Consider the following 19,245-nt stretch of genomic DNA (forward strand, 5'->3'; position numbering starts at 1 on the left):
TTTCACTGGAGCCATCTGTTTGCCTGTCCTTCTTTAATCTTAGATTAGATAGATGAAAGTTGAGATAGTATGTGGAAAGCTTAGGGGCAATAGGCCTTGATTAACTATATACAAACTTCTGGTCAGGATAGGACTTTTAATCACCTGACTTCTGGTCATGACTAGAAGTCAAGTGATTTAAATTCAAAAATTTTCCCCAGAATGGAGTTAGATAGATAACCAGTATGATTCTGTTGTTATCAGGAAAAGTAGGATGTATAGGGGCAAGACACTACTAAAATTGAAAGCATACATGGTATATTGTAAATTAAATAAATTAAAAATATGATTTAAAATTTTAGTCCAGCATTGAGACATTGTCACAATAATTTTTGCTCATTCAGTTTGCATTTATCATTATTATAAGTCAAAGATTAAAAATTGTACATATTTACTTGTCTTTAAAAATAATATACTTTATAATTAATAATAATAAAAAAATTTATAAAAATTGTAATTATAAAAAAATTATTACTATAAAAAAGTAAAGACTGAACAATTCATTCATATATATAAAGTTTCATGTAAGGAGTATTCTTAGAAAAAACTAAAATGCAGAATTTATTAAAATATTTTTAAAATGAAAATAAATTTTACAATTGAAAACTAGTAAGATTTTAATTATTATAAATAAATAAAATAAATTTAAATGATAAATTATAGTTTAATTAAATTATTGTTTTAATTAACTCACATATTTGGTAAATTTTTTAAGATAAAGTGTTTGTTAAAAAAATTGATACTGATTTAGAAATTGAAAACATTATTTTGAGAATATTTTACACATTATCTAAAAAGATATATAGAATTAGAATTATTTAGTTTTATTTATTTAGTAATTCTGTCTGAAATCACAATAGTAATGTGAGATACTTTCAAGAATCACATGATTTTTTATTTACTTATTTTTCACTTATTTATTTTATGAATTTGTTTTCATATTGTAATTATTTTCTTTCCACAGTTATCCATAAATAAAACAATAAACACCAACTGTACCAGAAAACTGGAACTGTATGGTACTGTACTGTACATGTAGATAAGAAATTATACTTAAATGCAAAATTTCCAGCACAAAAATTCAATATTCTAACATATCTGGCCACTATTTCATTGGCTGTAAACGTTAGAATATTGAATTTCTGTGCTGGAAATTTTGCATTGAGGTGTAATTTCTTATCTACATATCTATAAATATTCGTTTTTCCACAAATAGAATTTAATACCAAAATTCTTAGAAATGTATTGCCAAACCTTTCAGTTTTGTAAATAATAAATTGGAAAATATAGAATATGTCAGTAAATATGGAATTTAATTCATTATTGTTATTTTTTAAACTACCAAAATAACATCAAAATTTTATTCAGTTCTATTCAAAACACCAGAATTTACATAAATATACAAAATTGAAACTTCATTTCAAAACCAAATGTATTTTACAGAAATAAAACATTATGTAATACTCCTATTTGAGAATTAAAAAATTTTGGATTTACACATCAATGTATTTAAAATATAATATTGTTCATGGTAAAATAGAAATTAACAATTACTTATATTTAAAATTTCAGTAAAATATGTTTTTAAAATTTACAGGTTAAACCTCCTTAATCTGGACCTGGCTATTGCCAAACTATGGAAATGGACCACTAAGAAAACAATCTGTGTAACCATATGCTTATTCCATATATATGTTGTTGTGTTATCAAAGATAGAACAAAGCTCAAACAACAAGTAATAAAACTATTAATGCTTCCAAAGATTATTGTTTCATGTATTATAAAGTCTAAAACTAAAAACAATACTTGTAGTATCTGTAGCTCAGATTACAATAGAAGTTAGCAGGATCTTTAAGGTATGCAATGTTTCTATGGTCATCAGGTATAGTACATGTATGTACTGTACAGTACATCAGAAACAAAGGTGGTGGAGCAAAGTGGATTTTCTAGATTGGAATGAGTCTTGGAATGGGTTATTATTGATAAACAAAAATATAAACACTATCTATTGGCATTACTTGTAAATATATTTAATTAATGAGTACTAGCATTTTCAACATTATATAACAGTCTTCTTCAGGTAATATGGCAGATGGAACATTATAAATCTAGTGATAGAACACATTTTCAAATTGCTCTTTGCATGGAACATAAAAATTTAAAAATGCAAAATTATATGCCATTACAAAATAAACATAATATATCAGGGGTGGGCAAGCAAGAGTTCAGTGGGAGCCGAAATGTAGGTTTTGCAAAATGCATGGGAGCCACAGTTCTGTACTTTTTTATTCTGTACTGCAGTTCTGTATTGCGATTTTATTATATAATATAAATATTATATAAAACAAATATTGAATTTTTTTAATAAACATATTTTCACAAAATTGTGGNTCTCTCCCCCTCCACCAGTTTACACCCCCACCGTTGTCTATCCTCAAAGGTAAAGTGCAAATAAAACTACATTTTTTAAAATTATTTATTATTCTATTATAGTTATTTATACATTTACAACTACAAAACGCATTTTTCAGTGTTTTCCTTACTAAAGTTATTTTTTTTATACTAAAGTAGTTTTTTAAATGTACTACTTAGCTTTAATTTGAGTGTGTTTTTCGTGTTGGAACGAATTATTTGGTTTTACATGTTATCGTATGGGGAAAAATGATTCACCTTACGACATTTTCATGATACGATCTTAGTTTCGGAACGAATTAATTTCGTATCCTGAGGTACCACTGTATAGGTTTGTGATTTAGAATCCATTCGAGCTAAACATTTCTTTCAGAAGTTTAATTACTTTTTTTATAAACATTTGACTAATCCTATCGATAACTACATAATACTCGATTAAAAAGATTAACCATTATAATAGAATTAATCATTAAAACTGCATACGAATTTTTAGTTATGAAAATGACATTCGATCTTTTGATCAAAAATATTATTTTAAAGTAATATTTAAAAAAAAAAGAAATATTGAATATCAAGAAGTACAAAATGATATTTTTATGGATTATATGATCGGACCAATTGCACTGTTGATAAATTTATATGAAATATGAATGTTATACTTGTATTAAATTATTTAATCGAGTCTATTTGATAAGAACTAAATCAGCAAATTTCATAATCTGTCAAGAAACTGAATACTAATCTTGAAGACATAATCATTCTTCAAGATTGATTAACAACCTTTCAGACAAATGGAAGAAACAGAAAAATCATCAGCAAAACAAAAATTTGATACGTTCTGTTTTCGAATATATTTACGTCGTTATTGCTCAAATTATATTCGGTCAGACTATTTATAAATGCTGTCTGTCTGTCATAGTGTCTGTTTATACACACACACACACACATCTTTATTATTAATAGAATAAAAACAGAATTGCCTTTAATGCTTCCAACACACACAATTTGAAAAACATGACTAAATCAATTTGAAATATCGTTTTAAGAAAAACACCAATGAAGAATTTTACGCTGCTTATATTTAAAGTTTCCTAACATAAATCTGAATGAATGGCTAATTAAATTTCTATAAACAGAGCTCAATTAAATTGAAATATTTATTTTAATATTTCTTCACGCTATTTATATTTTTATAGAGAATATGAAATAATATGATTTCAAAATAACGCATATAATTTTTGGAATATTTCTAAAATATTTTAAATTGAAACTTAAAATTTCGTAAAAATATATATATATATTTTATTCTAAGAGAAATTAGGATAATGTTTGTGATTATATTTTGTTATAAATTAAAAATTAATAGGCCTAATATCAACATTAAATTGTTATTACTAGATATTTAAACAAAATATAAACAAATAAGCTTGTTCTTGTAATTTTAATTGTTTATTTTAATATTTTAAGAAGATATTTTGTATATAGTAGAAGTTCGTTGATCTGATATTCAATAATCCGAAATGCCTGGATTTCCGATACCTTCCAAAAATTAACCGATAATCCGGTATTATCCGGTAATAATCCAACATTGCTTAGGCGGAATTTGGTCACTTAGTATGCTGAATATCCGAGAAACGTGTTCATTAATTAATGTTTTCGCTGGTTTCTTTCAATCAACCTTATTAACACAGTGGAATCATCCTGTATTATGTTCAAACTTATTAAACAGCAGCATGCGCCAGTACACAATGTACCTTTTACAGCAGTCTGAAAAGTTCAGTTTGCTAATAACTTGTGGAATCTTACGAAAATACAAAACGTCCAGTAATCTGGCATTTTCGATAATCCGACATCATTCTTGTTCGACAGGTGTCGGATTAACGAACTTCTACTGTAAATCAGATAGTTATTGTGTTTAGTAGTAGCCTATTTGTAGAGATATAAATTTGGGTTCGCTTTCAAATTTTTTTTTTACATTTTTATTTATTATCTTGTGTTTCGTAGAGTTTTAGAATATTTTGTTATAAAAATTACATTGGAAGCAAATTTAATGTATTTATTTTTCTCAACACATTGTACTTAAACAATTTAGACTTTCTTGATTTACTTAATAATCTGCTTTTTCTTTATTATTTATTGATTAATTTACATAAAATTAACCCGCATTTCCATTCTGCAACACAATTTTATTTTTTTTATTAAAGTTAAAATTACTAAATAAAAAAACATTTAGTTTTTCTAAATTGCATTTTTTGATTTTCATACATTTCTCCCAAATTCAGATAAATAATAATAATATTCCAAATAATATATAAATGGTTATTTGATTCTATTTCTTTTTTAACACACACACAAAATATACAAATATCAAATTATATACAAGTTATTTTCTCTTCTGAATGAACATGTTTATTAAGTTTAGTCTATCAGAAGGTCGTTAAATTCTAGTTAAATCCAAGAGTTTCGAATAAACGATAACTCTCTCTTTCTCTCTCTCTAAAAAAGAATGAACTTACGATAAAATAAATGATAAAAATCAAATAATTTTAACTTTTAAAACTTATGATGATGATGATAATAATAATAATAATAAGTTTCTGTAATCATATTTCAACTTTTCTTTATTTCTGTTCGCGATTACTCAATATAATAAATTTTCAAAATTTATTGAAAATATTATTTTAACATAAGAATGACATGTCACACTAGTGCTGCAATATATATAAGCTTATGAGAAGTAACTTTGATTACCATTTTATATAAATTATTTATATTTAAGTGCACTTATGTCGATCGGCAAAAGAAATTCCGCGAATTTCCCGAGTTTTTTTTAGATTTCCAGATCTTCTAACAATCATAAAATTCCTAGTTTTCCACACGAGTCATCATTCTGGACAGATATTTTCATATTCGTTTCCATTTTACCTTTACTAAATAAAGTGTATAGAAAAATGTAATATTCCCTATCAATATAAAGTTTCATCTATATATATATAAAATTACATGTCCTGACTGACTGACTGACTGATTCATCATTGCCCAGAGCAAACTGCTGAACCTAAAGAGACGAAATTTGGTACACAATTAGGGTATGTCATAAAAATGCACACTAAGAAGGGATTTTTCAAAATCTCCCCCCCCCCTGTGGCACAGAAGGAGAGGATTAAGATTTAACCTGAGGAACAGCTTCTACTACACTATTTTAGATGCAATTTTTTGTTTTTTATAGTAATAACTTAATTTCCAAACATACAGTATTTACCAAATCATCCAAATCATTTGCCCGAGCAACACCGGGCTCATTTGCTAGTCTACTCATAAATTTATTTTCTTACAATAAAATTTTATTATAATATAAAATTTCAAAGAAAATTCAAAGATGAATTTGTAATTATATGAAATCCATATAAAAATAACAATAATTTAGTAAATCTGAAATTTTTGTAGTGATCTTGATGTTTATTGTTTTGAAACTGAAATTATTTAAAAGAAGCTTCATAGTTGCCATCTGGCATATAAGTTTGAAAGCATTTCTCCACAACTAAAGTATAAAATAACCTTGACTTATTTAACACACACAAAATGTGAATTTTTATACAGATTGAGAACAAATAGAAAAATCACTATACACTGTCCGCTTATCTAACCGACTGCTACAAATATTTTAAATTAAAACTCATATTTTCTGAAATTATTTAACATAAAGATAAATTTAATAATAAAAAGTTAGCATAAATGAATACTACAATCAAGCATCCATGCACACTGTTTCAAACATCTGATTGCCAATCATAATGATGCAAGTGGCAGACTAATAAAAAACAAAACAGAGAGTATTAGAAAAAAAAAAGGAATATACAGTACATGTAAATAAAGTATAAAAAATGAATCAAAACCATTTTAAATGCTATTAACTTATACAACTTTTTATTATAATAGTTTATAATATATCTTGTTGGAAGTGAGCATAAAATTGCTTAGAACTATTCATACAGGAACATGACAATGGTAGATTATACAAGCTTTATTGAGTAGAAATGAAATATATTTCAGACTATTTGTCCCTCACCAGTCCTTTTATTCAATACATATCTGGTTAAAAACATTAAAAGTTTTGGGATTACAATTCTAAATACTTATGTATATGTACTGTACTAAAACACCAAAAATAATGTTACTTGGAAAGTAGTAATGATGCATATTATAGTTATATGGTGACAATTGGATTCACAAATAATGCATTAAAAATTAAGTGAAAGGTATAAAATTTAAATAAAATAAATATCCTAAAAGTTTAAAAGTGTTAATAAAAAAAAGGAATATCTGTTGGAAGGAAAAAAGGAAAGTTGATAAAATAAAAATCTAAAAGTAGTAACATAAAACCATTAAAATACTAAAAAAGGTAAAACATTACTGTATAACCTTCAGCCAAATGATAGATATATGGTACAGTATAATATATTAAAATTAAAAGGAAAATGGAAAGGGATAAGGAGGAAGTGTATCTTAAAATGGACTCTTCTCAGAACTATAGTAGAGAATAGTCAAATCTCATTTATTATATATTTTCTTACAAAGTTGCATAGAAACTCATACCTGCATATAATTACTTATTTAGTGATCAAAAAGGTTAAAAGTGAAAAATTATTAAAAATTGCTGGTGGTAATGTTGCCAGTTTAGTTTCAAAAGAATTGATAACAAATTTGGTGGCAGTTATAGACTAAACGTTTTTGATTTTTGAGTTATTGTGTATGTGAACAAATGTTTACGGTACTCAAGACCAGTTCTAACATAATTTTGAATAACAATTCAAGTGAAGAATACAAAATTATTTCATCAAGAGCATTAGATAACATAATTCATAGCTATCAAGAGCTATGTGCAGAAAAGAAGGGAATACTATGTCAAACAACATTGGATGTAGGCAAATGCCTATCTTATAGTAAGTGCTGGAAATTACCATTGTACTCTTCACAAACATACTTGATGAATCATGTTGGATAATACATTTTGCATTGTAACAGTTGACATTCCATCCAATATGTTGAATATTTGCTTTCAGCTCTTGCAATGTGTGAAGATCATTGAGATACACAGTGTTCTTGAGATATTCCATTTAAAAAATTTGAGGGACTTAAGTCTGGGGATTGTAGTGACCTAATGATGATCCCTTGAAATTAACATAATGTAATTCTGACTGTAGATCATTTTATGAAAAAAAGCAGTAAAAATTCTTCAATATAACATTACACATCACACTAAATTTCTGTGCATAAAGAGATGACTTTGTAATGCCTAAAAGTTTTCTATGGATCATATTAATTCTGTGCATTAATATAACCATCCAAATGAAATAATGCTTTATCAGACCAATACTATCTGTCGTGTTTTTTGCCATCTGGAATCAGTTTGGTTTATTCATAGAAAATGTATATTTTTTCTAATCAATATACAATATATTCTTGCAATTATACTGTGACCTGAGGGATTTTTAATGTCTTTTGTATATTGAGGAGCTTCAAAGAACAGACAAGTGCCTCAAAATAAAGGCCAACTCCATTGCAACCCACTTTATACTATTTTATTTGATCCCAAGATATGAAGGAGGACTAATTATGAAGAAGTAACTTGTGATTATTTTAGTGTTTCTTTTGAATTTGTGAAATTATTATTAATTAAAAAGTTAATATATCCAAATATAGATAGATTTATTAAGTAATTTGTACATGCATTAAATATAAATTTTTTAAATTCATTATGTAAAAATTAAATTTTATTATTAAATTTAATCCGTTTATAATTCAATTCAATTCAATTTATTTATTCCTTTAAGGGTTAAAACCACCTGGAATGCAGGAGAATACATTAATTAAAAATTTATTTAACAAATTATAAAATGAAAACAACATATGAGTCGATACATCTTTAACATTTTTGCCTTCAGCTCTTGTCTTTAAATAACTTCTCACATTATCATTTTTATAAATTAAAAAAGTAAGTTATAATTAAATTCTGATCTAATGTATGAAAATTTAATACAATGAAAAAGTAAATGTTTTAATGAATAACTACTAGTTTTACAAAATTGACAAAAATCTGAACTGATTAAATGAATAAAAATGTTTTTTCCATACAAAATGAACTTATTTAGCTGGAGTTGAATAAAACTTTTTTCACATTAAAACTGATATACCGGTTATAAGTTGTATGTGGGTCAGTAATAGACCAAAAAATGGAGTATCAGGGATGATAAGATGCTGCACTTATTTTGGTTGAATCATTTCTGAGTAAATATTCTTGAAAGCTACATAAGTGTGTCTTAGATATCTCAGAGATGTCTTCTGGATAAGATTCCATCAGTCTTAAAGAAAAGCTCTAAATGCAAAATATTGTCACGTTGAGTATAACAGTTGTTGTTATGTTTCTTTTCACTAAGTTCTTTTAACTTTAAATATGCTGAATAATCCAGTGAAAGTGGGTTTTTAAATATCCTTCATATATAATTAAACGTCCTTTTTAATATGTTAATCCTAATATCATGGAGATTTAGTTCTGCTTTCAAGAAATAATAAGGTAAGGAATGATCTAAGCTAAATAGCTTTTTATAATACAGCATATGTAATTTTGGTTTGTAATCTTATAATGCAGCATATGTAAATTGATAAATTGGGAAATGATCCAAATTTTAATTCCATAGAGTGTGAGATTATCTACCAATGAATTACCCAAAGACTTGTTCAAATAAATATTAATGGATTTGATTGAACTGTGAATTTTAATTACTTTTTTTATTCTTGACATAAGTTTCTTTTTTATAAATTTGAAATGAGCAAAAGTTAAAGGAGAAGTGAAGACAACTCCCAGATAAGAAATCTCTTTAACCATTTCTACATATTTATTGTCAGTAAAAAATTTGTCTGCTTTTCATAATTGAGAACCAGTTTTTCATTTAATCTTTCAATCATTTAATCATACGAATCGAGAACCATTGCCAGAAGGCAATGGTTCATGATTAGTAGCTAGCAACAAAGGTAACAAAGTAAGAATATTAATTTTTGTTTTATCCAAAATCTGGTAAAGACTGCAAGAATCCCTCTAATTACACAACCAATCTCTCTGACGAGTTGTCTCTGTAAACTCTTCAAAAGAATGATAAACAGACGTCTGATATATCTCTTAGAGAAAATTGTATACTTTTCACCACATCAGAGTGGTTTTTGTAGGAACAGAAGTATGATGGACAACTTAGTAAACCTTGAAACATCTATATGTGAAGCGTTTGTTAGATGACAGCACTTAGTGTCTGTGTTTTTCAATATTGAGAAGGCCTATGATCGCTGTTGGTGATACAGGGTACTCTGTGATATGCATCAATTCGGATTGCAGGGTAATTTGCCAATTTTTATAAAAAACTTCCTACAGAATCGAAGATTTCAAGTCAGGATGAGCACAACTTTATCTAGGCTTTTCACACAAGAAGAAGGTGTCCCTCAAGGCTCTATTCTGAGTGTGACTGTTCCTAATTAAAATCAATAGCATAGCTAACTGTCTCCCTCCTAGTGTGAAACACTCCCTGTATGTGGATGACTCTCAGATCTCCTGCCAGCTAGTAACATGAGTTTCGTTGAGAGACAACTGCAAACCTCCCTAAATCGCATACACAATTGGTCCAAGACCAATGGTTTTAGTTTCAACACAGAGAAGACCTCATGCATCCACTTTTGCCGAAGGCATGGTTTGCACCTGGATCCGGAAATTTACCTAAATGAGGATAAAATCCCAATGGTCATGGAGGCTAAGTTTTTAGGTGTTATATTTGACCAAAAGCTGACTTTCTTACAACATTTGCGCAACTTGAAGAGTAGATGTTTAAAATCTTTGAACCTTTTAAAGGTTCTGTGCTGCTCATCCTGAGGAGCAGACAAATGTTCTATTCTCAGATTTATAGGGCCCTTGTCTGCTCAAAGCTGGATTACAGATGCATTGTTTATGGCTCAGTGCGAGAATCTACTCTTCAAATGCTGGATCCATCATCAAGCTTTGCGTTTGTGCACTGGTGCATTTCAAACTTCCCCTGTCCAAAGTTTGTACATGGAAGCTTATGAGCCTCCACTATCTCTCAGGAGAGAACAGTTGTCTCTTTTTTATTACATTAAACAAAAATCTCAGAAAAGACTTACAGCTGATTGTTCAGATACTCAGCTGAAAAGATTATTTGCAGCTCGGATGAGTAGTGTCCCTACATTCGACATAAGAATGAAGAATGTAAGCAGCATGATTGACACAAACTACATCTCACAGGTTAAGGTTGATAGTATATCATCTTGGTCAACCCCAGCAATAAATGCTGATTTAAGCTTAAAGTAGTACCCCAAAGAAACCACGCTGGATTATGTCTATAGACAGCGCTTCGTAGAGATTCAACATTGTGACAGGAATTTAATTCCCATTTATACTGACAGATCTAAATCAGATAACTATGTTGGCTCAGCCTTTGTTTGCCAGGATGAAATCCTGGCAAACAAATATCACCGAATTCTTCTATATTTACTGCAAAGCTGCGGGCTATTTACCTAGCTTTAAAGTATGTAATCAGTAAAGGTCATGGTTGCTGGGTGATTTACACTGACTCAGTTAGTGCACTTCGGGTTTTGATCTTGTGTGAACCTAGTTCTCACTCTATAGTGATTAAAATTCATAATCTTCTTACAAGGAATCTCTCCATAAAATTTTGTTGGGGCCCAGGCCATGTTGTATACATATAAGATGGAATGAAGAAGCTGACGCAGCTGCAAAGGCAGCTAGTCCTTCACAGCATGAAATGCCTATCGAAGGAGGTGATTTGAAGCTAGTAGTTAAAAATGACTAGCAGAGAGATGGCAAAACATGTGGAATGCACAAATCCACAATAAACTACACAAGATCAAGCTGATGATAGAAAATTGGACACGTAATAAACAGTATAACAGGAGATCTGAAGTTATTCTTACTCATTTGAGAATTGGACATACTTGGTTGACTCATCAATACCTTTTGAAGGGTGAAGACCAGCCACTATGCCAACATTGTAACTGTACTGTAAGTGTTAAACACATACTGTGCAACTGCATATCCTCTGAGATGATTCGTAGACAGCATTTTGGAAATGCAAGTTTCACAGAGATTCTGGGCCAGAGGCCAAATCTTAATAAATTATTGAACTTTCTGAAAGTCACTAAGAATTATAAACAAATCTGATTATATATTTATATCTTGTTCAAGATTTGGCTTCTGGCCCAGAATCAGAAAGTTTAACTTTCAGAAAGTTAAACTATAGAGTCATAACTAGGTTTATACGAGATCAAAGCCTGAAGTGCNGTTACTCTAAGTCAAAAAGATAAATAATTTGATGCATCAGTCACAAATAGTAATAATAAAAAAAAAAAAACAGGAATTTTATAAATTATACAATTCCTTAATATGTTTAAACTGCTCTTGGTTATTTCAAGTCAGAAGAAAAGATTGCTTTGTTTTTATAGATAATGATGTACTGTATTTTCATATAATCTTTGATGGTGTATACCTTGGAGGAAACTTTTAAAATCTTTGCATAGCATGCCCTACTGTATACTTTGCATCTATGAAGCAATGATTGCTCTCATAATTCCCTAGAATTTAAAGTTGTAATTTTTCAATTTGCAATTTGAAATTGGCATGTAACCTGCCCATCACATAATCTTCCCTCCCTTTCAAATATTGTCTTTTAATTGATATTAATAGAAATTACTATTGTCATTGGGCTGTAATTTTCAAATTGTAGATCTATAAATTTTCACTGGAGCCATCTGTTTGCCTGTCCTTCTTTAATCTTAGATTAGATAGATGAAAGTTGAGATAGTATGTGGAAAGCTTAGGGGCAATAGGCCTTGATTAACTATATACAAACTTCTGGTCAGGATAGGACTTTTAATCACCTGACTTCTGGTCATGACTAGAAGTCAAGTGATTTAAATTCAAAAATTTTCCCCAGAATGGAGTTAGATAGATAACCAGTATGATTCTGTTGTTATCAGGAAAAGTAGGATGTATAGGGGCAAGACACTACTAAAATTGAAAGCATACATGGTATATTGTAAATTAAATAAATTAAAAATATGATTTAAAATTTTAGTCCAGCATTGAGACATTGTCACAATAATTTTTGCTCATTCAGTTTGCATTTATCATTATTATAAGTCAAAGATTAAAAATTGTACATATTTACTTGTCTTTAAAAATAATATACTTTATAATTAATAATAATAAAAAAATTTATAAAAATTGTAATTATAAAAAAATTATTACTATAAAAAAGTAAAGACTGAACAATTCATTCATATATATAAAGTTTCATGTAAGGAGTATTCTTAGAAAAAACTAAAATGCAGAATTTATTAAAATATTTTTAAAATGAAAATAAATTTTACAATTGAAAACTAGTAAGATTTTAATTATTATAAATAAATAAAATAAATTTAAATGATAAATTATAGTTTAATTAAATTATTGTTTTAATTAACTCACATATTTGGTAAATTTTTTAAGATAAAGTGTTTGTTAAAAAAATTGATACTGATTTAGAAATTGAAAACATTATTTTGAGAATATTTTACACATTATCTAAAAAGATATATAGAATTAGAATTATTTAGTTTTATTTATTTAGTAATTCTGTCTGAAATCACAATAGTAATGTGAGATACTTTCAAGAATCACATGATTTTTTATTTACTTATTTTTCACTTATTTATTTTATGAATTTGTTTTCATATTGTAATTATTTTCTTTCCACAGTTATCCATAAATAAAACAATAAACACCAACTGTACCAGAAAACTGGAACTGTATGGTACTGTACTGTACATGTAGATAAGAAATTATACTTAAATGCAAAATTTCCAGCACAAAAATTCAATATTCTAACATATCTGGCCACTATTTCATTGGCTGTAAACGTTAGAATATTGAATTTCTGTGCTGGAAATTTTGCATTGAGGTGTAATTTCTTATCTACATATCTATAAATATTCGTTTTTCCACAAATAGAATTTAATACCAAAATTCTTAGAAATGTATTGCCAAACCTTTCAGTTTTGTAAATAATAAATTGGAAAATATAGAATATGTCAGTAAATATGGAATTTAATTCATTATTGTTATTTTTTAAACTACCAAAATAACATCAAAATTTTATTCAGTTCTATTCAAAACACCAGAATTTACATAAATATACAAAATTGAAACTTCATTTCAAAACCAAATGTATTTTACAGAAATAAAACATTATGTAATACTCCTATTTGAGAATTAAAAAATTTTGGATTTACACATCAATGTATTTAAAATATAATATTGTTCATGGTAAAATAGAAATTAACAATTACTTATATTTAAAATTTCAGTAAAATATGTTTTTAAAATTTACAGGTTAAACCTCCTTAATCTGGACCTGGCTATTGCCAAACTATGGAAATGGACCACTAAGAAAACAATCTGTGTAACCATATGCTTATTCCATATATATGTTGTTGTGTTATCAAAGATAGAACAAAGCTCAAACAACAAGTAATAAAACTATTAATGCTTCCAAAGATTATTGTTTCATGTATTATAAAGTCTAAAACTAAAAACAATACTTGTAGTATCTGTAGCTCAGATTACAATAGAAGTTAGCAGGATCTTTAAGGTATGCAATGTTTCTATGGTCATCAGGTATAGTACATGTATGTACTGTACAGTACATCAGAAACAAAGGTGGTGGAGCAAAGTGGATTTTCTAGATTGGAATGAGTCTTGGAATGGGTTATTATTGATAAACAAAAATATAAACACTATCTATTGGCATTACTTGTAAATATATTTAATTAATGAGTACTAGCATTTTCAACATTATATAACAGTCTTCTTCAGGTAATATGGCAGATGGAACATTATAAATCTAGTGATAGAACACATTTTCAAATTGCTCTTTGCATGGAACATAAAAATTTAAAAATGCAAAATTATATGCCATTACAAAATAAACATAATATATCAGGGGTGGGCAAGCAAGAGTTCAGTGGGAGCCGAAATGTAGGTTTTGCAAAATGCATGGGAGCCACAGTTCTGTACTTTTTTATTCTGTACTGCAGTTCTGTATTGCGATTTTATTATATAATATAAATATTATATAAAACAAATATTGAATTTTTTTAATAAACATATTTTCACAAAATTGTGGAAATAAAATTGTAAAAATAATAATAAAAAGCAGAAATTAACACTTTCAGCAAGAGCTGCATGTAACTCAAAAAGAGCTGCATTTGCCCATGTTTGGCATATGGCTTCTCTTAAACATTTCACCATTTCTATGTACTGTTGATTGTATGATCTTCAGGATAAATTCATAGTGGATGATGTCTTTTTTGTAAAAAACCTCCAGCTTAATCTTAACCTTGGATTGATCAGCCAGAAAGTTCTTTGGTTGATTGCAGTGATTATGGTGTTTTTACAGATAATATTGCAGTTTTGTCTGAGGAATGTACAGGAAATACTAGGTTTTATCTGTTGTGATAATGTTTCCAGATGTGTTTGGTCATTATCCACTGTAGTGATGTTATCCCCAGAGATTATCATGTGTTCGTCCATGTCAGCATCAAGTTCTTTGAAAGCATGTGCTCACACATGATGCCTGTTCAGGACATAATGAAAATGATTAATAGCTACTGTGGGAGATTCCAGTTCATTGACAGTCAAATGACAATTTCCATGCACAAGAGTCCTGATATGATCAATGTTTCCTCATTTATGGACATGGAAGATCATTCACTGCACCTATCATCCTCTATCAACATGCACCTTTTTCTGAAATGATGGTGCCAATCAGACAAAGCTGAACAGCTCAAGGCGTGTTCATTGCATGCCTACCATAGCATATCTAAAGTTTCCTTGCCTGATTTCTCCAACAGAATACAAAATTTAATACTAGTTCTCTTTTTACACTGAGACATCTTGCTTTCTTGAAAATCAAAACTTTGAATGATTTGAGAAATACGATGTGTCACCATCACACAGAACATTTTTACAGAATACTATGCCACAGAGAGTTAGAACTTCTTGCAAGATATTCAGGTGGTGTTATGCTACAGTTGTGTTGAAATTAGTGTGCTTTAAACATACAGTAAAAGTGTAGTAAACCCAGTCTGGAAACACTTTCAATCTACCTCATATATATATTTGAAGATACATATGTTACTTGAGGTATAAATACCTCAGAAGCCATGAAAACAAAAATCAAGAGATACTTCATACATAAAGTAACATTTATTCTTAAATGTAAGTTGGCCAATCAAATCTTACAGATTAAAAAAGAACACTAAATTTTTAAGGTGCTTTCAAAAAACTCTCTAAAACTTTCAGTTATACATGAAACAAGATGTTTTTGAGGTAATCAAACATACCAAAGACATTATCAAGTAAGAAGTAAAAGATCATCAGTGTCAAACTTACTTAAAATTCTTCCACTAACAGTATGAATATTTTGTTACTTCATATATGTGCATACTTAAGAAATAATTTATTGAGAGCCAACTTATTTTGATAGGAGTATCACCACAATAATACAAATAGAATAAAAATGACTTATTGCTAAAACTGTTTTAAACAAATATTCAACGTGTGTTTCTGAATATGAATCATTTAATAAATTTCATAGATGTTTATTATTTTGCTAGATGTTTTTATTATATTGAATGATAAGACTAAAAGAGTATGAATACAAAAAAAAGAAAAAAAAAAATATCAGAGGCAACAGCCAAGGCCAATCAAATCTTACAGATTAAAAAAGAACACTAAATTTTTAAGGTGCTTTCAAAAAACTCTCTAAAACTTTCAGTTATACATGAAACAAGATGTTTTTGAGGTAATCAAACATACCAAAGACATTATCAAGTAAGAAGTAAAAGATCATCAGTGTCAAACTTACTTAAAATTCTTCCACTAACAGTATGAATATTTTGTTACTTCATATATGTGCATACTTAAGAAATAATTTATTGAGAGCCAACTTATTTTGATAGGAGTATCACCACAATAATACAAATAGAATAAAAATGACTTATTGCTAAAACTGTTTTAAACAAATATTCAACGTGTGTTTCTGAATATGAATCATTTAATAAATTTCATAGATGTTTATTATTTTGCTAGATGTTTTTATTATATTGAATGATAAGACTAAAAGAGTATGAATACAAAAAAAAGAAAAAAAAAAATATCAGAGGCAACAGCCAAGGCCAATCAAATCTTACAGATTAAAAAAGAACACTAAATTTTTAAGGTGCTTTCAAAAAACTCTCTAAAACTTTCAGTTATACATGAAACAAGATGTTTTTGAGGTAATCAAACATACCAAAGACATTATCAAGTAAGAAGTAAAAGATCATCAGTGTCAAACTTACTTAAAATTCTTCCACTAACAGTATGAATATTTTGTTACTTCATATATGTGCATACTTAAGAAATAATTTATTGAGAGCCAACTTATTTTGATAGGAGTATCACCACAATAATACAAATAGAATAAAAATGACTTATTGCTAAAACTGTTTTAAACAAATATTCAACGTGTGTTTCTGAATATGAATCATTTAATAAATTTCATAGATGTTTATTATTTTGCTAGATGTTTTTATTATATTGAATGATAAGACTAAAAGAGTATGAATACAAAAAAAAGAAAAAAAAAAATATCAGAGGCAACAGCCAAGGCCAATCAAATCTTACAGATTAAAAAAGAACACTAAATTTTTAAGGTGCTTTCAAAAAACTCTCTAAAACTTTCAGTTATACATGAAACAAGATGTTTTTGAGGTAATCAAACATACCAAAGACATTATCAAGTAAGAAGTAAAAGATCATCAGTGTCAAACTTACTTAAAATTCTTCCACTAACAGTATGAATATTTTGTTACTTCATATATGTGCATACTTAAGAAATAATTTATTGAGAGCCAACTTATTTTGATAGGAGTATCACCACAATAATACAAATAGAATAAAAATGACTTATTGCTAAAACTGTTTTAAACAAATATTCAACGTGTGTTTCTGAATATGAATCATTTAATAAATTTCATAGATGTTTATTATTTTGCTAGATGTTTTTATTATATTGAATGATAAGACTAAAAGAGTATGAATACAAAAAAAAGAAAAAAAAAAATATCAGAGGCAACAGCCAAGGCCAATCAAATCTTACAGATTAAAAAAGAACACTAAATTTTTAAGGTGCTTTCAAAAAACTCTCTAAAACTTTCAGTTATACATGAAACAAGATGTTTTTGAGGTAATCAAACATACCAAAGACATTATCAAGTAAGAAGTAAAAGATCATCAGTGTCAAACTTACTTAAAATTCTTCCACTAACAGTATGAATATTTTGTTACTTCATATATGTGCATACTTAAGAAATAATTTATTGAGAGCCAACTTATTTTGATAGGAGTATCACCACAATAATACAAATAGAATAAAAATGACTTATTGCTAAAACTGTTTTAAACAAATATTCAACGTGTGTTTCTGAATATGAATCATTTAATAAATTTCATAGATGTTTATTATTTTGCTAGATGTTTTTATTATATTGAATGATAAGACTAAAAGAGTATGAATACAAAAAAAAGAAAAAAAAAAATATCAGAGGCAACAGCCAAGGCCAATCAAATCTTACAGATTAAAAAAGAACACTAAATTTTTAAGGTGCTTTCAAAAAACTCTCTAAAACTTTCAGTTATACATGAAACAAGATGTTTTTGAGGTAATCAAACATACCAAAGANACGTTTTTTTTTTTTTTTTTTTTAAATTAATCGACAAACATTTGAAAATTCTTGAGGAAATTACAAAAAATTTTTTTAATTTTTTATACAGTAAATCACTATTTTCCCTTAAATTTTACTCTGCATATTTTCTTTTTATCTAATTTACATACGTCACTTCATTGTGCCAGTACACAATAAACAAATACAACACGGTTTCGACAACATCAACAATTTATTATTATATTTATTTATTAGATGATATAATTTTACCATTTGACATGGCGCAGCTTGGTCTATGCAGCCTTTGCACCAATAAACCCTAACCAACTAACTAACTTTGTTTTATCCTGATTAATTTGAGGACCATTTTCTTGCACATATTCTTGTAACTTATTTAACCTAATAATAATACAATAAATATATGTACAACTTTTAACAAAGAAAAAATCTTTGCTTCAGTCATTTTCTTCCGTTGTTCTTTCCGTTATTTAACTTACTTTGCATATTTATTGGATTTTTTGCTAAGATAACATAATCATCAGCATATTGTAATGTGTGAATATCTATATTCTGTAGCAAAAACCTGCCTGATTTTAGGTCTTTAAATATACAGTAGAGCCTTGATTATCCGACCTAATTGGGGACTGGGGTTGGTCGGATAATTGAAAGGGCAAATAACCAAAAAGTATGAAAAAATCCATTATTAGTGTAATATTATTATTATATCCCATGTAATTAGTATATTAGTATATCACTATTAACCTACTTTGCGTTGAATTTTCATCGATGTTAAGCCTAACAAAAATTTTTTAAAATAATAATCATCGCTATTGTATCGTTAAAAATTAGAAAGTTAAGCCTCGTTTAAATACTGGCTCCCTTTCATGGTCGATCCAGTGTTGCCAGCTAAAACATGTAAAAATAATATTAAAGTAGCCAAGACATAGCCAAATATTGTAGCGCCACATCAAT

At 27.9% G+C, this 19,245-nt stretch overlaps 1 protein-coding gene across 4 annotated transcripts in view; it reads left to right on the top strand.

The window, feature by feature from the left end:
• Positions 1-19,245, top strand: part of LOC111627768 — a 63,501-nt gene that overhangs the window by 13,737 nt on the left and 30,519 nt on the right. Inside the window, exon 4 of one of the 4 annotated variants that reach the window (XM_023371404.1) lies at positions 8,286-8,446. The exons of the other annotated variants lie outside the window; for them this stretch is intronic. The gene's annotated coding sequence lies outside the window, so the exon portion shown is untranslated. The remainder of the gene's footprint in view (positions 1-8,285; positions 8,447-19,245) is intronic. 4 annotated transcript variants of the gene reach the window in all.

Source organism: Centruroides sculpturatus, unplaced genomic scaffold (assembly GCF_000671375.1).
Source record: "Centruroides sculpturatus isolate CEXI.00-Female unplaced genomic scaffold, Cexi_2.0 scaffold387, whole genome shotgun sequence".
NCBI lineage: Eukaryota > Metazoa > Arthropoda > Arachnida > Scorpiones > Buthidae > Centruroides > Centruroides sculpturatus.